This window comes from Nicotiana tabacum, chromosome 13 (genome assembly GCF_000715075.1).
Source record: "Nicotiana tabacum cultivar K326 chromosome 13, ASM71507v2, whole genome shotgun sequence".
In the NCBI taxonomy this organism is placed as follows: Eukaryota; Viridiplantae; Streptophyta; class Magnoliopsida; order Solanales; family Solanaceae; genus Nicotiana; species Nicotiana tabacum.
Genome location: NC_134092.1, coordinates 70441557 through 70466851, shown reverse-complemented (window position 1 = coordinate 70466851; position 25295 = coordinate 70441557). Strand labels below are relative to the sequence as shown.

At 38.5% G+C, this 25295-nt stretch overlaps 1 long non-coding RNA gene and 1 pseudogene across 1 annotated transcript; one reads left to right on the top strand and one right to left on the bottom strand.

Annotated features, from left to right (window-relative positions):
• Window positions 1–404: 404 nt before the first annotated feature.
• LOC142168403 (uncharacterized) lies at window positions 405–937 on the bottom strand. The gene is made up of 2 exons (XR_012698271.1): window positions 857–937; window positions 405–747 (listed from the first exon to the last, which is right to left on the bottom strand). It is a non-coding gene; the product is annotated as an uncharacterized LOC142168403 (long non-coding RNA).
• A 12159-nt stretch (window positions 938–13096) lies between these two features.
• Window positions 13097–20870, top strand: LOC107816310 (cucumisin-like; annotated as a pseudogene).
• The last annotated feature ends 4425 nt before the right edge of the window (window positions 20871–25295 follow it).

The window sequence follows — 25295 nt, the reverse complement described above, 5'->3', positions numbered from 1 at the left end:
GAGTTTTGTCAATGTGAAAGTCATATTTTAGAGCTACTTGAGATGAGAAAATAGAATAGCAAATAGCTTAATGGTTCACCCTGTGCTTGTGAACCCATGTCTTTATATTCTAGCTGGTGTTGTAGTAATTAGCTCTACTATAAATATATTGCTTGCTAGAAGACAGGTTTATCTACTTCCTTGGACAAGATAAAGAAATAAGCTTCCCACTTCAACTTTAGGGGTCAAAAAGGTTTACCAATTCAATTAAATGTGCATATCAGTTAAAAGTGCAAATTTTTATTAGTTAGACGTGCTGTTTTTTGTTTATGTTGCAAAGGTGCAGATTCTTTTATCCATATCTTTATGTTACTTGTTTATTGGTTAACAAGATAAAATCCAATAATACAATATTGAAGTACCAATTTCAAGAAAATGGTATTTTATTCCCAACAATACAAGGAAATCTTAGGTTTAATATAAAGTTATAAACTGATTACAATCAAAATCACTCTTCTTCAGGATTACATAAGTTGTAAAGAAAATTACGTAAACTTAAAAATGAAAAGATGGTCATTTTATAGCCCAAGCTGCCATGAAAGACACGCAGCAACACATAGACACCACAATCAATTTTAATTGCTTTTTGACAATTTCCCTCTACTTAGCTCTGGCTTCGATCACTTGTAAAAACGTCTTCCGGCATTCGGTGGTGTATAAGCTGTGAAATGGTGCGCAACTTCTCCACATCGACATCTCCTTTTTGACCTGCAAGAAATGTTACTCAAACACTCACTCATTCGTTCTTCTTTGGTTTTGAAATTGAACCGAAAACTAAAACCTAAAATTAATTCTAAACTTGAATTTGGAAAGTAACTGTAATTGATGTCCCCATCAGAAACCTAGCCAAATTTTTTGGAGAAGATGAGACGGCTTTAGAAGAGGCCTTGCTGATGAGGGGATCTGATTTTGTTCACTAGGTAGGGGAGTGGGTAAAACAAATGGGCCCTGGTTGGGGGTTAGGGGATTTTAATTAGGACACGTGTCTCAATTCTATGCTAATAAGGCTAATTAAATCCAAATTAATTTTTAAGTGAGAGTCGTTAGCCAATAAGGGTATTTTTGGGCCTTTTCATTAACAGGAAGGATATAAACGGCCCCGATTTTAAACAGAGGACATATGTGTTCCATAACGCATAGTTTAGGGGCAATTTTGTCCCTTTTTCGTTCTTTTCATAGCTATACTTTAATGATTAATTGGAAAGGGGAAGCCCTACAGTAAAAATGAAATCGAAACTCATCAAACTGTGGTTTTAATTACATGCATTCAGCAATGGTAGAGCTTCAGAATGTTTGATGTACAGCTATAAAAGGAGTTGATCAATGGATTTGCTGCCAAACTGTCCGAGGAAGAGAAGAACAGAATCACAAGTAAGTCAATATAGAGTAAGTGAACACTTAATTATAGAGAACTGTATAGTAAAAGGTTCTTTATTTTGTCAACCTTATAACTTAATTACTGTTTGCAAAATATTTCGATGTAATCGGGAAATTTGGTTGGTAGAAAGAAGAAATTGAATATGAAATTAATTGGTAAGACTTTTTGAGGTGCTAATGAATTGCTTTATTTATTGAATTATTCATAATTTGCTACCAGTTAATGGCAAGTGTTCTTTCAAACAAAATTCTGAAACCAGCAATGTCGAGGACTGATCCATTCATGACTGATCCTATCAATACGAAGTGTCGTCTTTCAACCTTTCATGAAAAGTCACGTATAAAATTGTATAGGGTGAAATATGATATGACATGTAGTCATCTAAGGGAAAGACACGTGGAACCTAAGACGGGGATGGTCGAAGACCAAACGCAGTTATGCCGCTTGTTACCGAAAGGGATTACGTTCATAAATGTGTATTAAATGCTCTGCGTCCGGTAGCATTTAATAAGGAATATTCTGCAGTATTAAGAACGACGGCCCGTTACAGAAAATATGGCATTTATGTTCACCGTTACATCTTCGTCAATGACCCTCATAATTGACATTAAAGGAGGGCACGATCCTAGGACCTCCTTCCCTAGACACAGCTATAAATAGTGAGCCCAGTTATCATTGTAAAGCACACAAATTTTCTGGCTAAACTTATACTGCATTCTATACAAAGCTTAATACAATCTTACTTTTTCGCTTTTTGATTTCATCATTATTGTGCCCAGAAACCTTGTTCCCAGAACTGTCATTTCTGCTGTTTCATCTACATTTTAAGACTAAGTATTGTACATTTCTTCAATTATTATAATATTTTAGGATCAAATTAGCTCACTTGTCTAGAAACTACGTATAAATTCAACTGTACCGTTTTATGGGTAAATAGTTTGACGCCCACCGTGTGGCCAAGACAGTTGTGCAATTAAATTGATCCTTGCCTTTTTTACTAACGTGATTTGATTATTTTGTCTTAGAAAAATTCACAAAAAATGGAAGATAACACTGTTAATAACACGCACAACCCTGAAATTCGAGGGGATTAGCCTCATTTCGAGGATTCAATCAGTGACACCTGCAATGAGGGGAATGACGCCACACCGGTGCATGATAGGTAGTACCCTCGACAGGTTCGGCAGACAACTCCCGATGATGCTGATGAGGAGCATGTCTTGGATGCGGTGAGGGTCCTGCAAGAGCAACAGGTGATCATTCTAGATCATCTCACGCGGCAGAATAAGGTTATGACGTAACTGAAGCAGGCACTATCGGGGGGCTTCGAATAATGCAAACAGACGAGATCAAATTTCTCCTGATGTTCCCGCAAACCAAATAACGCAGAGAGTCAACAACAATACTCTCAAGGATGAAGTTGGCTCCGACGGGGCTGGGGGGAACGGATCCGGTCTCAACAACGAGAATGACCCGTTCAAGAATGAACTTTTACGATTTATGAGGGAAGTAAATGCCCGCATGGACCAAATTTCGGGCACGCCACCAGTATTGAAAGGTCCGGACTCGAAGAAGTATACTCAATTATCGTACAAGCCGAGTGCACCACCAGAACTAATCTCAAAGCAGTTCAAAATGCCTGAAGTACCAAAGTATGATGAGACTTCAGATCCACAGGAGCATATTACCACCTACACAACGGCGGTAAAAGGAAATGATTTAGCTCCTCACAAAAATGAATATGTGTTGCTAAAGAAATTTGGAGAAACTCTCACGAGGGGAGCTCTAACGTGGCATTCATTAATACCCTAGCATTCCATAGGTTCCTTTGAGATGCTCGCGAATTCTTTCATCAAGGCTCATGTTGGGGCCAGAAAAGTACAAGCCCGGAAGGCTGACATATTCAGGGTCGCACAGGGAGAATCCGAATTATTACGAGAGTTCGTTATCCGATTCCAGAAAGAAAGAATGTTACTCCCGGCTATCCCGGATGAATGGGTAGCTGAAGAATTCACTAAAGGATTGAATCCGAGAAGCTCAAACGCTTCCCGGAAGCTAAAGGAGAGCCTGCTTGAGTTTCAAGCAACAACTTGGACAGATGTCCATAACCGGTACGAGTCAAAGATAAGAATCGAAGATGACCAGGGCGGTTCTACATCATCGGCCAAAGGACGGGAGAAGAGTAGAGAAAAATCAAAGGATGACTACGACGCGGACAGACGGACTTCGAGTGGCCGGATTTTGCCTTACGAGCAGACCGAAGGCCGTGGCAGAAGCTTCTGGGCAGCAAACAAGTTCACTATTGACAGAGGGACCGATCGTGGTCGAAACAATAGATCACTTCAGGATAAAGAGACGTCGGGGTCTCGGGATCCTTCTTACCGTAAGTTATCGGAATATAACTTCAACGTCAGTATAGTGGAGTTAGTGTCAACCATGAGAAATATTAAAGAGGCATGATTCCCGAGACCTATGAGATCTAATTCCATCCAGAGGGATTCCAACTTATGGTGTGAATACCATAGAACGAACGGCCACCGAACAGGGGACTGTCGACACCTCCGGGAAGAGGTGGCAACACTATTAAAGAATGGTCACCTCAGAGAATTCTTGAGCGACCGAGCTAAGAACAATTATGGTCGCAACAGAGACAACGCGGAACCTTCGAAAGCAGGAGAAGAACCCCCACGCCAAATGATCAATATGATCTATTAAGAGAATGAGATTAACGAGGTCACCTTTTTGGCAGCGAAGAAGACGAAAGTATCAATAACTCATAGTAAAAGACTCCGGGAAGACGATATCACTTTCACGGAGGAGGACGCAGACGGATTGTTGTTACCACAAAATGATACACTTGTAATTTCTTTAAATGTGTTAGATTTTAAGATTAAACGTGTTCTAGAAGATCTAGAAAGTTCGGCTAATATCATACAATGGAGAGTATTGGAGCAAGTTAAACTCATCGGAAGCATTATTCTGGCAACAAAGCTCCTCGCTGGATTCAACCTTGCGAGCGTGACGACCCGGGGAGAGATTTTTCTGCTCATGAATGCTAAAGGAGTAATGAAAACAACTCTCTTCAAAGTAGTAAATTGTGACATGGGATGCAATATCATCATGGGAAGGCCATGGTTACACGACATGAAAGTTGTACCCTCAACATATCACCAATTGTTGAAGTTTCCTACGCCCGAAGGAATCAAGCAGATAAGAGGTGATCAACTGACAGCAAGAGAGATGAATGCAATTTTGGTTTCCAGTAGCAAAGGGAAGGAGCACACGACATAGCAATTACAGGAACCAGTGCCTACTCCCTAGCTAAAAGAAGTTAGCCCGGGAGCAGAGTCATTAGAACATTATCAGGTGCCGAGATATTTCCAAGTTCCAGAAGAGACGGACGCAAAGAAGTTCATGGCAGAGGAACTGGAGCAAGTTGCATTGTTCGAAGAATTCTTAGAAAGAAAATTCCATTTGGGGACACGACTGCACCCGGAGCTCAGGTATGGTTTTATTGAATTCCTTAAATTTAATGCTGATTGTTTTGCATGGTTGCACGACGATATGACAAGTATCCCGACGAAAGTAGTCATGCACAAGCTGATTTTGGATCCCAACGTACCTCCGGTAAGACAAAAGAAATGCCATATTGCCGAGGCCGGGAATAAATTCATCAAAGAAGAGGTAACCCGCTTGCTTAATATCGGTTCGATCCGAGAGGTAAGATATCCGGACTGGCTAGCCAAAGTAGCAGTAGTTCCTAATAAGAACAATAAATTTCGCATGTGTGTAGACTATAAAGACCTTAATAAGGCATGCCCGAAAGACTCGTTCCCAGTGCCAAATATCGATCAAATGATTGATGCCACAGTCGGGCACGAGTTAATGAGTTTCCTCGATTCTTATTCCGGGTACAACCAAATCAAGATGAACCCGGAAGATCAGGAATAGACTTCGTAATAACAAATTTCGGTACATATTGTTATAATGTGATGCCCTTCAGGTTGAAAAACGCCAGAGCCACTTATCAATGGCTCGTAAATAAGATGTTTGAAAAGAAAATAGGAAAGACTATGGAAGTTTATATATATGATATGAAAGTCTTTGAATGCAGGTGACCACCTTAAGAATTTGCAAGAAACATTCGACATCCTGAGGAAGCATAACATGAAACGTAATCCCGAGAAGTGCGCATTCGAGGTCAGTTCTGGTACATTTTTGGGATTTCTGGTCTCACAAAGGGGAATTGAGGTAAACCCTGACAAAATCAAGGCCATAGAGGATATCCCGGATCAATTGCTGAACGTAAAGGAAGTCCAAAGGCCCACAAGAATATTAGCAGCTTTGAGCAGGTTCATTTCCCGGTCGTCGGAAAAATGTCATCGCTTCTTCACACTGCTTAAAAAGAAAAATAATTTTGAATGGATACTGGAGTGCCAGAAGGCTTTGAGGGACCTGAAGAAGTATTTATCAAGCCCTCCATTGCTCTCAAAACCAAAAGAAGGTGAAACATTGCTAGTCTACCTCGCGGTTTTAGAAGTTGCGGTAAGTGCGGTTTTAGTCCGGGAGGACGAAGGTACACAATTTTTCATTTATTACGTTAGCAAAATTTTAATGAGAACAGAAACTCGCTACCCACATTTGGAAAAACTGGCCTTAGCGCTCGTAGTCACCGCTCGAAGGCTGAGGCCCTACTTCCAATGCCACCCGATAGTTGTGGTGACTACTTTCCCTTTGCAGAACATCCTCCATAAACCCGAGCTCTCGGGAAGATTGACCAAATGGGCCGTCGAAATGAGTGAGTTCGACATAAAATATAAACCAAGGACTGTAATTAAATAGCAAGTCTTGGCTGACTTCGTGGACGATTTCAGTCTGGCAACCAAAGAGGCAGTAATGGTGTCGGAATCGACATCAGGTGTTTGGGCCTTATTTACGGATAGAGCTTCCAACGTAAAAGGGTCCGGACTCGGAATAGTCTTAATCACACCTTCAGGGGAAACCTTAAGGCAAGCCATCAGAACGATCCCTTTAACTAACAATGAAGCAGAGTATGAAGCTTTGATTGCAGGGCTCGAATTGGCCAGGGGACTTGATTTTGAGGTTATCAAAATCAAATGTGACTCGCAACTGGTAGTAAATCAGGTCTACGAGATCTTTGATACCAAAGAAGAACGTATACAACAATACGTGGTAAAGGTCCATGCTATTTTGGCACGATTCCGGGAGTGGTCAATTACTCATATCCTGAGGGAGAATAACACAGAAGTGGATGCATTAGCAAACTTAGGATCATCGACGAAAATAAAAGGATCGGAGTCCGGGACGGTAGTACAACTGATGAACTCAGTCCTGGATACGGATGGTTACTATGAGATAAATTCGATTAGTCTGGTCTGGGACTGGAGAAATGAAATAATCGACTATCTCGAGCACGGGAAGTTTCCCGAAGACCCCAAAGCATCACGGGTGTTAGGCGCCAAAGCTGCACATTATAGCTTCAAGAGAGGCCAATTGTATAGAAAATCCTTCCAAGGCCCGCTAGCCTAGTGCTTAGGAGCGTCAGAAGCTAATTATGTCATGAGAGAAGTCCACGAAGTGATATGCGGCAATCACTCTAGCGCAGATTCTTTGGTGCTTAAGTTGGTACGGGCAGGATATTATTGGCCTCGTATGGAACAAGAAGCCAAAGACTTCGTACGAAAATATGATAAGTGCCAACGCTATGCACCACTAGTACACCAACCGGCAGAACCCTTACATTCGGTTTTGTCCCCAGGGTTATTCATGAAATGGGGGATGGACATCGTCGGACCGCTGCCACCGACTCCCAAAAAGGTAAGGTTTCTTTTAATTCTGACTGACTATTTTTCTAAATGGGTGGAAGCAGGTCCTTATCAGAAGATTGGAGAACGCGAAGTGGTCGATTTGCTATGGGAAAATATAATTTGCAGGTTCAGAATACCAAAAGAGATAGCATGCGACAATGGGCCACAGTTTATCGGTGCATAAGTTACAAAGTTCCTTGAAGATTTGAACATAAAAAGGATCACGTCTTCTCCTTATCATCCGAGCGCAAATGGTCAAGCGGAGTCAACAAACAGAGTAATTATTCAAAACCACAAGAAAAGGTTGGAAGCAGTAAAAGGCAAATTGCCCGAAAAATTTACCGGAGTTCTATGGGCCTACCGAATAACGGCCAAATCAAGCACAGGAGAAACTCTTTTTTCCCTTGTGTACGGTGCTGAAGCCCTAATCCCAGTGGAAGTGGGTGAACCCACTTTGAGATTTTTTGGGCAAATGAAGAATCAAACAACGAAGCAATGTTAATCAACTTGGAACTGCTCGAGGAATGCAAGGACTTGGCACGTGTAAGAATGGCAGCTCAAAAGCAAAGAATGGAGCGATATTATAATCGAAGAGCCAACCTCCGTTATTTCAAGGTAGGAGATTTGGTTCTAAGGAAAGTAACCCAAAATACCCGAGAGCTCAACGCGGGGAAGCTAGGTCTAACGTGGAAAGGTCCCTACCGAATTTCAGATATCACTGGGAAAGGTTCATACGAGTTGGAGAACCAGAATGGAGACAAGTTGTCTAGAAACTGGAACATGGCACACCTCAAAAGATATTATTACTGATGAACGTTATTCAAGTGGAAAGTATGTGCTGCACTCTTTTTCCCTTCATTCAGGTTTTGTCCGAATTGGGTTTTTCTGGCAAGGTTTTTAATGAGGCAGCGATAGAAAGCATAATATGAAGACAACGGCAATAAGACATTTGATAGCAAGGAAAACAAACAAGCTTCCACTCGGGGACGGTTAGATAATCTTTGGTTCGATAGCAAATTCCCACTGGGAAGTTAATTTTGCTACCGAACAGAGGTTACCCGGCCGTTCACGAGCACAAACCACTAGAGGATTGTTAGATATTCTTTCGCTCGATAGCATGGATTCCTAAGGGAAAGTAAGGTATGTTGCCGAGTTAAGGATTATCTAGCAATTCATTGGTGGAATATTTGAAGGCACAAGACTTCCAGTGTTCCAATTTGCATTTTTCACATTCGAACACTGGGGGTGATATGAGGATACGGCAACATTGACTGCCATATCAACCGAGAAACGAAAATCTGAAAACCAAATGCATCATCGAGACCGTGGACTGCGCAGCCAGTCTCGTAGAAACAAGTTGTACAAGATAGCCACAAGTAATGACAATTTCTTTTTTAGCATAATAAATGCTAGCCACAAGTAATGGCAATTTCTTATTATAATAAATGCTTGTGTACTTTTGAAAATAGAAGGAATTATATGAAATGAAATTCTTTTATTTTTATCTTGTTTCTTGTTTGAACGATGAACTAACTTTGTCATTTGAAAGTTAAAAAAGTACTTCAAATGTTAGTGCTATAATGAATAGGAGACGTCCTCTTCAAGAGCACCGTAAACATAAGAGGGCCCTCTCTTATAAAAACCCTCACGTTAAAGGGTTGGTTTCGAAAGAATTTGTGCTCGAAATCAAAATGCCTTCGAGGAAAAATGCACCTGACGACATACACTAAAGGACGTAAAATGTAAACTTGCGAAAATACTTATAGAAACCCTCACGTAAAAGGGATAATGCTCGGAACCAAAGTGCTTCGAGGAAAATGCATCCGAAGCTACAAATAATAAAGCGCGAATAGAAAAACGTACGCAAAATTCTTAAGAAAATGCAAAGGTTAAAGACTTGCATGGATATTCAAACGAAAGTAAGACTCAAACAATACTTGAGCAAAAATATGTCTTTATTTACAAGAACGTGCCAAAATGGTAAAAGTACAAAATGGGAAAATGAAAAGAAAAGCTAAAGTGCAGTGTCTCCAGAACCAGGAGGAAGAGAAGTGTCCGCATCCCCGGGAGAAGTAGGTGGGTCCACCGATGGCTCAACATTTTCATCAGTTTGGCCTTCGGCATCATAATCTTCCGATTCTTCTGTAGTTCCCGAAAACTCGAAACCAAAACTAGAAGGGCCAGGTACATCAGACCTCGATGGGAGTCCACTTTTAGCAGCTAACTCAAGCTCGCCTGCCTTAGCAATTTCGACATCAAAGTCAATGACACCAGCTTTGGCCTCTTTCAAGGTTTTTCTCCTCATGATGTACATGGCACAAGTTTTTTTAACAACGAGAGAAGCCTCTCGGCACTTGAGTTCTTCTTTGAGTTGGGTTACCTCGGCAGAAAGGTTTTCCCGGGCGGACCTAGCAGATTTGAGGTTGACATCAAGGTCGCAGACAGTTAAACTAAAGAGCCTATTATGCTCGATAGTTTTCCTGTACTTCTCTTCTAGCTGGGCGTGTTTTGCCCAGACAGCAACAAGCTCTTCAATTTTGGAGTTCAAGGCTGCCTCAAAGTTAATCACTCTTTCAGCGGAGGTAGCCTCACGATCGGTTGCAGCAAGAACGACGTTATAGACTTCAACCCTGGCTTTGGCTTCGTCAAATCTAACCCTCAGCGGACCAATTTCTGGGCTAAGGGTTACCACTTCTTGCTCACTTTTCCGCAAAAGAGCTTCCAATACAACAACCTCAGCAGCTTTGGCTTCTAGTTCCGAAAGGCAAGCGACATGTTGCTCCTGCTTTGTCAAAAGCTGATCCCATGCGGAAGTAATCTCTTTCTTTTCATGAATCAACCTCTGAAGCCCTCGAAAGCAAGAAAGTTGGCCTACAAAGTAAGAAGGGTAAAATTCAGGATATGCTTACACCCAAAAATAGAAGAAGTAATAAAAGAAGAAAGGAACGTACCGCTGCGGCGTTGTTCAAAAAACACTCTCCTGAGAGTGCCTGAATCTTTTTCCAGTCTTTCTCTGAAGCTAAAGGCTTCAGATAATTAGCAAGCTCCACCGGCCGAGATAGCAAGTTGCATCTGGTAGAGACCGAAAGAGTAACATTCCTCTTCCTTTGTGGATCTTCATAAGGGGCAGCATAATTTTGCCCCAAATTCCCATGAACTGGGGACTGTGGAAAAGGAACACCTTCTTCATGGTCAGGTGCGGCCAGTGGAGGCGATGTAGCAATTGCTGGTGGAAGAGTGGATAAAGATGGAAGTGATGTAGCAGTTGCCGGTATTGTGGAAGATGGAGATGAAGCTGATGGAGTTGAAGAGTGGGAAGCAGCTGCATCAAATACAGTGCTGGATGTTGGATGCTCGCCAACCAAACACGACAAGGACCCGGTACTCAGCCCCGCAGTACCGGACACAACAATTAGGGCCCGAAAATGGGAGTTGACATTATCTACCAAATTAAACTCTCCCCAAAGTGTCAAGGCATCATCCTCAGTTGGTGTAACTCTCTCAACAGGTCGGGCATCATGTTGATATGATGAGGATCGTTGTCTTCTATGTATAGAAGCTCCATCATCACTAGCTTCTTCATCATCATCAATCATCACGATGTTTATGACCGGCCCAGAAGGAGGACTAGTCACCATTGTCACTGGAGATAACTCGAGGGCATAAGTCTTTGCCCTCTTATTCTTTTCCCCGGCCGCGGAGGAACGTCTTCTCTTCGGTTGTTTATCCTTTGGCAGGGGACTCCGTAAAGGAATGTTTGCGCCCGAAACAGGCCCGGAGATACCTGTTCGAGTAAGTGCCTCCTGAAGCAGCCTTGCTGCATCAGCAGGGTCAGCCAAGACGTCCTCCTTAGGGACAACAACAGAGCCCACAGGTAGACCTAATTTCGTGAATAAGTCAGAAGGGTTTGACCAAGTTCTCCATATACAAAAAAAATGGAAGCAAGGTAAGTTAAAATTACCATAATTTTTGGCCTTCCACCCGTATTTAAGGGCCAGTTCTTTTAACCACCGGTGGGATCCATAGAGTTGCTGAAACATGCAACGGGTGAAGAGTCGATAGGGCCATAAAAGTATATTTAGTGAAAGAAAATATATTAAATAAAGATCTTACGAGTGTGGTTCCAAGCGGCCGGAAAGGATGAAGCCATTGTCGGGATGATATTATTGGTGGCAACTTCATGGAACCGTTCTATCCACCCACGGTCATTATCATCATCCATGCTAGTCAACAGAGCATGGTGACCACGTTTGCAGAGGTTTATCATACCCCCACGGAAAATTTGGGAGAATAGAGATTCATTATACGAGCTAATGTTAGCTATTCTGCAGTCTCCTGGCACAAGCGTCAAAGGCAGGCGACCATCCTCCACACTGAAGGACTTACCTATGCCAAACATACCTGGTAGCGAAGGCAAAACTCCGCAATCACGGAATCAAGCTCTCCACTCAAAGAAAACGCACCCAAAGTAAAGAGATACGTGTAAAAGTATGTAAAACCTTCCTTGGGAAGGGTCACTCGCTTCGATAGATGAGGAGCAATGATATCTAACTCATGGCAGCGACTTTCTTCCTTCACAACAGGAATATTGGGAGGACGAATAGAAGAAGGGTACCTACTAACAACCCATGTACGAGGGTTAGCAGTAGGGAATTTCTCTTCAAAGTCCTTTGTGGTACTGAGTCTTCTTGGGATGATGGAACCCACCGTTAGAGGAGTAGAGTCCTCGGCTTTGTTCTTATTCTTTGAAGAACCGGTACGCTTGGAGGAAGAAGCCATTGAATAAGAAGAAGGAAAAGTTTTTTGTTTGAAGAGAATTAGAGAAAGGATGGAGAACAAAGATGCAAATCAGAAGCTCGAGAAATTATAAAGTGCAAAGGAAAAGAATGATGCGTATAAGTAAAATTTTGGCGGCTAAATTCATGGCCATGATTACCTCGATAATCAGCAAAAGTTGTGCTGAATCGTGGGATGACGCGTGTTCGGGGCATTAAATACGGAGAGACGTGCGTCTAATCAACCATCAGAAGCCTTCAGAGAGAGTTATAGTAATTTCCGCCAAAAAAGTATTTCTACCAACTTTTCGGTAACACAAAGTTAGGTCACTGGAAAGCAGGGGGACTATCTGTATAGGGTGAAATATGATATGACATGTGGTCATCTAAGGGAAAGACGCGTGGAACCCAAGACGACGATGGCTGAAGACCGAACGCAACCATTCCGCTTGTCACCGGAAGGGATAACGTTTATAAAGGTGCATTAAATGCTCTGCGCCCGGTAGCATTTAATAAGGAATATTCTGCAGCATTAAGAGGGACGGCCCGTTACAGAGAATTTGGCATTTATGTTCACCGTTACATCTTCATTAATGACTCTCATAATTGACATTAAAGGATGGTACGATCCTAGGACCTCCTTCCCTAGACATAGTTATAAATAGTGAGCTAAGTTATCATTGTAAAGCACACGAATTTTCTGGCTAAACTTACACTGCATTCTATACAAAGCTTAATACAATCTTACTTTTCCGCTTTTTGATCTCATCATTGTTGTGCTCGGAAACCTTGTTCCCAAAACTGTCATTTCTGCTGTTTCATCTACATTTTAAGGCTAAGTATTGTATATTTATTCAATTATTGCATTATTTCTGCATCAAATTAGTTCACTTCTACCAAACACGTATAAATTCAATTGTACCGTTTTACGGATAAACAAAAATATATGTGATTGACATTGAATGTGTACAGTTCAAACAAATCGATCACTATTATATATTATGAAATTTACTAACTACGTACAATACCAACCCTTCCAATCATATTGTCTAAATCAACTTTGTTTATTCACAGATATGGAGGCAGTTGTATCAGTGTTCCCAAATGGTAGAAAGGAGCTGCATACAATAAGGTCATGGGATTTCCTGGGTTTTCCTCAAGAAGTTATAAGTAGAACAAATGTGGAGAGCGACCTTATTATAGGAATGCTAGACACTGGAATTTGGCCAGAATCAGAAAGTTTCAATGACGAAGATTTTGCTGCTCCCCCAAGCAAGTGGAAGGGCATTTGTCAGGCCTCAGCTAAATTCACTTGCAATAAGCACGTCTAATCAAACACAAAGATAAATTTCTTATTTAGTAATTAAATATGGGTGACGATGGGACTTGATCCATGGTCTTTACGTGCTCTAATACCATAATGGAACATAATCATGCTTGCAAGTAAGGGAACGTATTGAGAACATGATTAACTTAATAAAAATATGCTCTCTGATGTAAGATTTTGAATGAGATATATGGTCACACCTATATATGTCTGCTACTTACTTTACAACATAATATATATCGATCTTTTTAAGAAAAATCATCGGAGCCAAGTACTATCGAGTCAATGGAGAATTTCCGCCAGGCGACATCCAATCACCAAGAGACACAGAAGGTCATGGATCACACACGGCATCAACAGCAGCCGGGCGCTCCGTTAGAAGTGCAAGCTTGTACGGTCTTGGCTAAGGAACAGCTAGAGGAGTACCTTCTGCAAGGATAGCTGTATATAAAATATGCTGGTCTGATGGTTATTCTGATGCTGATATCCTAGCAGCATTTGATGATGCAATTGCAGATGTAGTTGATATAATCTCACTCTCAGTAGGATGGTCTTTACCTTATGAATACTTTGAAGATTCAATAGCCATTGGAGCTTTCCATTCTATGAAGAATGGAATCCTCACCTCCGATTCTGCAGGCAATTCCGGACCTGATCCGCAACGGTAACCAACCTGTCCCCTTGGTCTCTCTCTGTTGCTGCGAGTACCATTGACAGCAGATTTGTCACGGACGTGCAATTAGGAAACGGTGAAGTCTATGAGGTGAGAAATCTTGCCAAATTTTGCTACACACACTATATGTGTGCGTGGAGGGGGTGTGAGAGAGAAAAATATTGTAGAGAAAAATGACATTTGATACAAAATGTTTTAAAAACAATGACATTTGATACAAAATATTTTTAAAACAACTACATTTGATACAAAATATTTTTAAAACTTCTCTATATTTTCCGACACTTACATCTGCTGTTGAAAACTTCTCTATATTTTTAATTGTAAAAGTCATTTTTTTGTGTAAAAAATACCATTTTTTATATTTAATATATATTACATTTTCTTAACATCTTGCTATAATTACCCATAGAATAGACGAGTTCTCTTATTGTCTATCAGTGCTTTAAAAAGTTTATTGGGTCTTGCTCGGGGTTTGCTCCTAAGCAGGGTACTTGCGAAATATCTCGAGGCTCATGTATGGGGCTTAATTTTTGATGTTATGCCCCAAATAACCGATGATGCATCCTAAACACATTTATCGCTCAACACGTGGGGGTTCACACAATAGTTTCTACACAAAATATGTGCCAAATTTCCTAATTAATTACTAGTGTTGACCCTCAAAATACTTTGACAAATGAATAATAGAAGTTATATTCATATATAAAAATATGAATATTGAGATTAATCAAATAACGAATCATAGTATTGCATATTTACTAATTAAGAATATCGCGAAGGTGAATATTATCTGAACATTTCTTCGGACAATAGATAGTCGAAATTTAAACATAAACTACTTTTATACTACTAACAAAATGCTTTTTGGGTGAACACAAACTTATATTTTGTTTTTGGTCCATCCCACCCCATGAGGAGGTTCAATAATATTCCCACTTATTTTCCATCGTGACTTGAAAACTCAATTTACGACCTAGAGTCAACCTCACTTGGCTTGTTAATTCATACTACTTCAAAGTATTCGAATTTCCTTTTTAACAGAAAGAAAATATTTTTTAAAATAAACATATTTTTAAAGTTTGGCGAAACATGCTCTTAGTAAACTGTGATTAAGCATGAATGGATGATATAATCAAGCTTAATTAGGTGGAATTCAGTCTTCTAATTTGACTTTACACTTGGTTAACCTTCTCTTGCAGGGGGTCTCCATCAACACTTTTGACCTCGAGACTCACTACCCACTAGTTTATGGTCGAGACGTTCCAAATACTGAGGCAGGATATAATGGATCTGAATCTAGGTATTTAAGCAGTATTTAGAGTGGAATATGTTAGTCAAACTGCAATGCTATAATATAAAGAAACAACAATATTTCTGTAACAAGAAAAAAACAGAAACAGGAAAAACAATAGTATAGCAGAAATGTATATAATCAGAAACAGAATCTGAAAATATATTTCGGAATAAAATCAAGCCACTGAATGCACGCTGTGTCCTTAAGAAAATTATTCCCCTCAAGTACCCAAGGTGTTGGAATATTATCCTCCCACGATATAACGATTTAACTCACCAGAGTATCGGTACCAAAAACGTCGATGATACAGCGAACCACTTGAAGGTTGTAAAACACATTGGAAACTTTTGTGCAGAAGAAGGAGAAGAAAATCTGAAAATTTTGTAAGGAACGATTCTAGGATCAATACATATTTATAGCCATTTTCTAGCACTGTTTCTGAAAAGTTTACAACCTTTCAGAAACAGCCATAGTAGTTGGAACAGGTGGAAACGTTTCTCGTTTGAAAAATTCCGGGAAAAGAATTTAAAATAATTCGGGAAAGAAACGGACCGGGTCGCGTAGCGGGTCCTGAGTTATTCCGGGTTGAATTTTCGTTAATTAATTAAATTAATTTATTAAATAATTAAAAGAAATATTTTCCAAAAAGATTAATCAATCAATCTTTGACCGAATCCGAATCCGAGCGAGCGACGACGACGACGGCGCGGGGCTTACTTTCTTTACAACCCATTTAACACCAAGGGAAGTGCTTTCTCAATATAAGCATATTCCCTTTTCTTTTGAGTTTTCACCACTAATGAGGGACACTTGCTCTTTCCAAAGCAAAATGGAACTCACTTTCCCTTCAGTTTCTTCCCTCCATTTCCCATTCACCAAACTTTAATCTCAATAATCCCCCACATGAATGGGGAATGGCTATAAGACAAAGGAATGCACGGACGAGTGTGTGATTTACATGCAAGGATTAATTGCATCGAAATATGAGTAGGTTTCCCTTTGAACTTTCCATAGTGAACTTATATCGGATATACTCGGTCAATCGGTAGATTTGATATCTTTGAACCATCGAGCTTTGTTGTATACCTAAACAACATAAGTCATACAATCAACCCTTAACCATCTATCGTTCTCACGATTGTGTTCGTTTCAGCCATGAACACCGCCTAGTTTCATGAGTTAGAGAATGGACTTTTACTTTTATTTCCCTTGAAGTGGCTTACACTTCACACTCACATAGGTGATTTCTAAACGTCTAATCCTATAGACACGCTATCTGGTCATTTCCTACCAGACTTGGCAAATTATTGAAAAGCTTTAACCTTTATTGACTTATAAAAAAGCCTTAATGCTTTACCCTGATTTCTGAACATTGTCTTCATCATGAGAATGGGTTGAGTTATTTGACAATGTTGAACCGTCAGTTATAACTTTATTTTATCTCTTTGAACCTAGCTCTTGGGATCTCCAGTCTGCTAGGTAGAGTTACCGCCATGATGACTTGTCCTAGGCCTTAATCTCATTCCCTTCGATGATCTTTTAACCGTGTCTCTAGATAGGCCTTTTGTAAGTGGATCCGACACGTTATCTCTTGACTTTACGTAGTCAATCGTGATAACACCACTAGAGAGTAGTTGTCTAACGGTATTGTGTCTCCGTCGTATGTGACGAGATTTTCTGTTATACATAACGCTCCCTGCCCTGCCTATTGCCGCTTGACTATCACAATGTATACATATAGGTGCCAAAGGTTTAGTCAAAATGAAATATCTTCCAAGAAATTCCGGAGCCATTCAGCTTCTTCACCGGCCTTATCTAAAACTATGAATTCAGATTCCATTGTAGAACAGGTGATGCACGTTTGTTTAGATGATTTTCATGACACTGCTCCGCCCACAATTATGAAAATATATCCACTAGTGGATTTAACTTTAGATGATCCGGTGATCCAATTTGGATTACTATATCCCCCAATCACTGAGGGATATTTGTTATAATGTAGAGCATAGTCTTGGGTATATTTCAGATACCCCAAAACTCGTTTCATTGCCATCTAATGTATTTGATTGGGATTACTTGTAAACCGACTCAGTTTGCTAATAGCACATGCTATATCTGGTCCCGTACAATTCATGATATACATCAAACTTCCCAATACTCTTGCATAGTCCAGTTCTGAGTCACTTTAACCTTCATTCTTTTGAAGTGCATAACTCACGTCAATTGGAGTCTAGGAAATCTTGAAATCCAAATACTTGAACTTTTCAAGTACTTTTTCAATGTAGTGAGACTGTGATAATGACTTCAGCAACTCCTAAGTCTTTCATGTCGAATTTTCTAGCCAGCATGCACTTAGTAGTATTTATGTCTGCCATATCTTTGCTCATTATCAACATGTCATCAACATATAAACAAACAATGAATTCATGACCTGAAATATTTTTAATATAAACACATTTGTCACACTTGTTGATTTTGAACCCACTTGCCAACATTATTTGGTCAAATTTGGCATGCCATTATTTGGGTGTTTGTTTAAGTGCATAAAGCAACTTAACAAGTTTCCACACTTTTTTTTCATTAACCGAAATCACAAAACCCTCAGGTTGTTTCATGTAAATCTCTTCCTCCAATTATCCATTTAATAAAGATGTTTTAACATCCATTTGATAGATTTCAAGACCATACACGACCGCCAGTGTCACTAACACCCTAATAAATATTATCCTCGTTACTGGCGAGTAAGTGTCAAAGTAATCAAGTCCTTCTTTTTGTCTATAACCTAAGGGTGGCATGTGAACCGGTTAGGACCGGGCCCGACCTAGGACCGCAAGCCCAAATGGGCGGTGGGCCTAAACGGTCCTAACCGGATAAGACCGGGACCGTGGGGAGGTAGCTGGGTAGTGGGTCGGTCCCATAGGCGAGGCCTGCGAGACCGGGACCGGCTGGGAAGTGGGCCGGTTCAAGCGGTCCTAAACGGGCCTATCCGGGCCCAACGACTAATTTTTTTTAAAAAACATCTGCCACATTATAGTCGTTATGGCATTTAAAATATGGTTGTTTTACCTGTCAAAATAGCCATTTAATCCTCCCCCCTCCCCCCTCCCAATTTTGTTTTAACTCCAAACTTTTTATAATTATACTTTTTTCCTATTTTCAACTATAAATACCCCCTCATTTTTTTATTTTTCTCACAAAATCATCAATCTCTCTCAATCTCTCTCTAACTTTCTTCTATAATTGCTTACTTTATTGTTACAATTTGTGCAAAATTATAAAGTTAGTGAATTGAAGTTTTCAAGTCTTCAATGATAATTAATTTTCAACAAGTTATTCGTCAATTCGGTAAACTCGTTCCAACTCTTAAGTTTTAATATTATAGTTTTTTTATTTTATTTACTCTGTATTGCTTGATTAATTAAGATGGCATATTCTTTAAAAAAATATTTAGTAAAAATAAGGAAAAATCCAAGAATGGTGAATCTAGTGGCCAATCTATTCCTCCTCCACTTCCCCCGGCTCCCCGACGCAAACTTGTTACCCGTCCTACACCTCCTATTCTTGATAGCGATAATAGTTTATTACAATTTACCGAGAGTCAATTTTGCCATAATATTGCACCCAGTGAACAATTAAACCATGAATATATGAATGCTCTTTATGGTAATCCAACTATTGATGAAAATGATGATGAAGAAATATATTTTGATGAAACGCAACCGGATGACGATACACCCACTAGTCCTGCTCCTGAAGTTAACCCAACTAATAATAATCCAAATGATGCCCCGTCTGACCCTCATGTTACTGCCCCTACCTTTTCTAGACAACCTTCTAAACGGGCAGAAACATATGCTATTTGACCATTTTTTACTCAACTAAGAGAGAAAAAAATAGGGCTAAATATAAACTTGTGGCAAAGAGTTAGTTTTTAAATATGTTGGAAGTCGGGGGAGACGGGAAGTTTGACTAGACACATATTGCTACACCCTCAAGATAAAGCTAGATATTTTCGTATGAAAGCTTTGGCCGAGGGGACAAGTGCACCTAGTCAGACTGACCTTAGTACCGGGTCAAATCAATTTCAATCGTGAATTAACACTATTACCAGTGGTATTTTATATTACGAACCAAACAAAGATCGGGAAGAATTGAGAAAAATGGTTAATGTTATGTGACATTACCCATATTTAGGTAAAGTGGTCAAGAAAAAACGGTGTGTCTTAGATACATTTTCAAAAGGTTGAGTGTGTAATATTATTTTCGTCCACAAAAAATATATAACAGAGATTTGGTCGGATGCCACCTTATGTATTTTGCCTAATTGCAGTAAATTGACCTTTTGGGGTGCATGTCTTGTGGAACCCAAACATTATACAAAATTAAAAAACATTCAATAAAATAGATAACCTTCCTTTAACTTTTGTATTTCTTCCTTTTGGGTACAGCAACGCCTATGAGCTCCAGGGCAAACACTGAGGCAGAATTCGCATATGGATCTGGTCAAATAAATCCAATAAAAGCTGCACATCCCGGTCTAGTATATGACATGGGAGAAATTGATTACATAAAATTCTTCTGTGGTCAAGGATACAGTACCAAGAATTTACAGATTATTACAGGGGCTGACTTCTTGTACTTCTGAAACCAATATAACTGTTTGGGATCTAAACTACCCTTCTTTCACAATTTCTTCTTCGAAAAACACAAAGATCACCCGAGTATTTCATAGGATCGTCACCATCGTTTGTACGCCCGTTTCAACTTACGAGGCAACTGTGGTAGCACCTGAGGGACACACCATTCGAGTAGAACCGAGAATTCTTTCGTTCAGATCATTGGGGCAGACGCAATCATTCGTGGTGTCAGTTACGGCGGAGATAATTGACTCTATGATATCAGGTATGGTGTGGGATGACGGGGGTGCATCTAGTTAGGAGTCCTGTTGTTGCTTATGCTTCTAATTAAAGCTTCAGAATATGAATTTATATTTTTTTTTCCTCCTCTTCCGGTCATTCATTTTCTATAACCACTAGATGAGGAAAGGCCCGGGCCCAATATTGCAATTTCATTGGGAAATTACTTATTATAAAAATTGACCAATTCATTAAATATTACTCCTATTAACATTAGCCAAATGTTAGCAATTACTTATTTGTAGCCAAAAAGTGTTAAATTTATGTTTTCTTTTTAGTGGGTGTTATTAGATTAGATTGGGTACATTTTAAGGAGTTTGAATCTTAGTTTTGGGATGATTTGGCGGAGTTTTGAGGTGGTTTGAATTGAAAATCCGAAATAGAAGATGAAACCTGATAAAAATGAGATGTGTATCATACTGTGCATTATTTGTGTATCACATATGTATCATATTTGTATAAAAGGTGTATCACATGTATATTCATATATATATATTTGTATGTGTGATACATGTGTCGCAGAAGAATTTTTTGAATTCGATTTTAACTATAATTTTTGATGCCAAATCAGTCCAAATCACCTCTGATCTTCCTCAAAAATCGTATATTGACTAATCTATATGTTTTCAATGAATTTCAACCATACCCATTGAAAAAAGTCCCATTTTACTTAGAAAGAACCTTATTTCTTTTCATCTTGCATCTAATGTTGTTGATCACGCTTAAAATATATGGAAGAGGATCTTTGCATGTGATTCTTGGAGAGAAAGAACCTTATTTATTTGAATTTTTAATTTTTATATGTGTTTGGCTAGTGTTGATAAGTCTATGATTAATGGCTAGAGGTTAGTAAGTTAGAACTTATTTGAGATATTTATATAATATTCTCATTTTTAAAATGTGATTTGTCGGTGCTCAGTTAATTTTTTGATAAATAAATTATCATTAATATATCCATTTAATCATGGATAGAGAATGATATTGGGATCAAAATTTACAATTAATTTATTTTAATAATTTACATAAAATTAAGCTACAAATTATAACCTGTTTAAGTTGCTTCAATTAACATAAAATGATTACGTGCTATAATACTCATTTTAACCTCCGATTAGTGTCAAACACAAACATCAAATTAAAAAATTGATATCAATGATATTATTTCCCCACTGTATTTGAATATATATTTTAAAAGAGAATACATTAAAAAGTTGCAAGTGTCGTCTATATTAATATAATTTTCTAGAATAAAAAGAATACCAATCTATCTTTTATAAACTAATCTGGAATACATCCAAATTGGTCTTGCAAGTATTTCGATAGTGGGACCAATTAGCTACTTGATGAAAGAAATGTCATTCTTTATAATACGATAAAAGATTAAAAAAATTATGATTTTACTTCATATCTTGTATACATCAAAATTAAGAATTATTTTTAGTTCAATAAGCAAAGAGAACTTCCAAGAGGATTTGCATTCCTAACGAGGCAATTTACTACTTCAAACAAAGAGAACAATATGCACTAAAACAAATATTAATATGATGTAGATTGCCTTTTTATTATTATATTTTTTACATTATATAAATTGTAGGAATTCAATATAGCAGTTCAAATTATATTTAACTATAACTCATTTAAAATGATGTTAACTGGTGATAAAATAATAAATATTTGATAGAAGTCTATATAAATTATACGAATTTTAATTTTTTTCCTCAATTTAAGGAGATGAGGGAAATGTTTTTATTTTCTTTTATAGAATTATCAATGTTAATTTTTATAATGAAATAACATAAAAATTATATCAAGTAATATTTAAGACAATTTATTGACAGTTGAAAACTTATCATGGAAGAATGGACAACAACAACAACCAAAAAAAATTCAGTGTAATCCCACAAGTGAGGTTTGGGGAGGGTAATGTGTAACCCCTAGATTATATTTTTACATCAATTAAGTATATAAGAGATAGTCTCCCAGTACAGTAGGAACAAATCTCATTACTTAAATTAACTTTTGAGGTTTAACAAACTATATTTTTTAAAATTACTTTTGAATATAAAATTTTTTAGTTTGAAATCGCTTTCAAATAGTGTGGATAGATGAAACCATTTAATTCTATTTTTAAACTGTTTTAAAATAGTATGGGTAAATATGAAAATCTTGTAAATTTTTGTTGCCCTATTATTTAAAAATTAATTTTACTTTCTCTATGGAAACTTCCATTTGACTAAAACAAAATTAATAATTTTACAGAAAAAGGGTTCACACTACTTCCTGAAAAAATAGTCTAATTGACACTAACATACAATACAATGCATTTAAGAAAAAAGGTTCACAGTACTTCATGGAACAAGCAGAGTTGTGGCTATTGGCTAGGGGAATGTGGGGTCCACGTGTATCAAACATTACCTTGGTCAACCATCTCTTTGTATTTTCTAACCTCAAGATAAGGGGGACGGTGTTGGATGTTGCCTTTTGGAATAAATTACCTCAAGCTTCATTTTTTTCTTTTTAAGATTTTCCAAACAACTTATGTATTCTCTAGAGGGCCGCTAAACTTTTGTAGATAGAGGTAAAGTCAAAATTTGAAGTTTATAGATATAGTATTCTAGTTCTTTTAAATTATTGGGATTTAAATTAATCATTTCTATATATTTCATAAATTTCACAAGACAAATATAAGATTTTGAACAAAAGTTACTCGCCTCGGTCGAACCCGTAAGCAAAGTCTAGCAGCTCCGCCTCTGTCTGTGGATGATTGAAAAGAGAATTAAGTTGCAGATAAATGAACTAATGCAACTCATCAAACATCGTTTTTCCATTAATCATTCATCAATAGAGCTTCTGAATCTTTGTATACAAGTCTACAAGGACCACAACTATGAAATGAGAGCTTTAATGGTGTGTCATGATTCAAAATTGAAGGAGGGGACCAACACGCAGTTGGTTGATTCCGCCCAAAGAAGACCATCAATATAGTCATTCAAATTAAATTTAGAAAGTACTCCAACATTCCTTCCAACATAAAAATGTACTCCCTCTATTTCAATTTACATGACACACTTTCCTTATTAGTCCGTTCAAAAAGGAATGACATATTTCTACACTTGAAAATAATTCAATTTTAAACTTTTTATTTTACCCATTTTACCCTTAAGGAGAAGCTTTAATAACCAAACAAATATCATGGCCCCATAAAGCCTTTATCCCTTAAACTTTTATGATCACAAGTTTCAAAAGTCTTTTTTCCCCCTTAAACTCCGTGTCTAGTCAAACTAACTCATCTAAATTAAAATGGAAGGAGTAATTAAAAATAAAAATTTTATTGTATGTGTCACATAACCAACATTATTTATACGAATGCAAAACTCTCTTATTACTTTTTAAAAAAAAAAATCTTATTACTTCATAAGTGGACTAACGTATCTCACTTGTCTGCTTCAAAACAAATAACAAAAAAATAGCGATTTTAAAGTGTACATTTTTTCTAATCTGTAAGATACTTAATGAAGCAACGAGAATATATTACTATACGGTAACAAAATATTTCAACAAGTGTCATTTTCCTTTTACAAGGGAAGTCACCTTCTAGAATGTGACAATGCATTCAATCAGCCAGCTAGGGATAAATTTACACCACGATAAAGCATGGTCGATCATATCAAGTGCTCATACAATCTAGATCTTGCGCCGCGCCCTATGCGTATTCAACATCTTTTAAGAAATTAATTAACGATCAAGAGTACAAGTGTGACTTAGCTACTCCATGTTGATTAGAGATTGGAATTGTAACTTCATTTCGCATGACTCATGTGACGACCCAAAACCAACCGTCGTGATGACGCCTATTGAGAAATTAGGCAAGCCAACTACTCAACCAGTTCAACCAAATAAAAGCTTTGAAAATTAACGAAGGCCGTTAATATTTAAGAAACCATTTAAAAATCGAAATAAAACCATAACGCAATATGAACCTCTCCCAAAGATCGGGGTGTCACCGAGTACATGAGCATCTATGTCAGAATACAGTCTACTACAATATTTAGAGAATAAAAACTGAAATACAAATAGAGATAAAGAAAGAGAGTCAAGGCCTGCGAACGCCGTGCAACTACCTCGATAGTCTCCGAACTCTGATGCCTCAATCAGCAGCCGCCATGACCAGAAGCACCTGGATCTCCACATAAGGTGCAGGAGTAATATGAGTACATCCAACTCAGTAAGTAACAAGTCCAACCTTTGGACTGAAAGGTAGTGACGAACTCAACCGGTACAGATAAAATAGAAATAACTGTGCAGAAACGTAGGCATGCTTTCAAGTTAAATAGATAGTTCAAAACAGTAAAGTAGATCAAGTCTGAACAATGTGAAGAATATATCTCTTCTACTTCTACACGCCAATACACATATTGTATGTGATGCACGATGCTGACAGCCTCACGTGCTCACGCTCTCAAATGCTCAATCACTCGGTACTGTATATGGCTCATACGGCCCAGGGAAGATCCATCCTGGAATATATAAATCACTGACCATCAGTCACCCAGTACTGAGGAAGGCCAATCCAGCCCTATGGAGAAGATCCATCTCCAGATATCAAGTACTTCGGACAAGATCCATATCTAGGAAAGATCCATCCCTCAATAATATCAACCGCGCTCACTAGGGGTGTGTACAGACTTCGGAGGGGCTCCTACAGCCCAAGCGCTATCACAAATCAGTATAACCACTGTAGCGTGCAACCTGATCCCATAACTGTCACTCATAATCAGGCTCTCGGCCTCACTCAGTCATCAACCTCTGTAGTCTCACTCACGGGCTCACAATGTCATAAAAACTAGCCCGAAACAATGCTATGATATATTAATAAATAACAACTGAGACTGAGATATGATATGAAATGCATGAACATGACTGAATACAATATATCAATGAAATCAGTCAGATGACAGCAAGAAACGACCACTAGGGGTCCCAACAGTACTGGCATAAAGCCTAAACATGATATCTAGCATGATTGACAGCTCAATTACTTTATCATATGATGAAAACACGG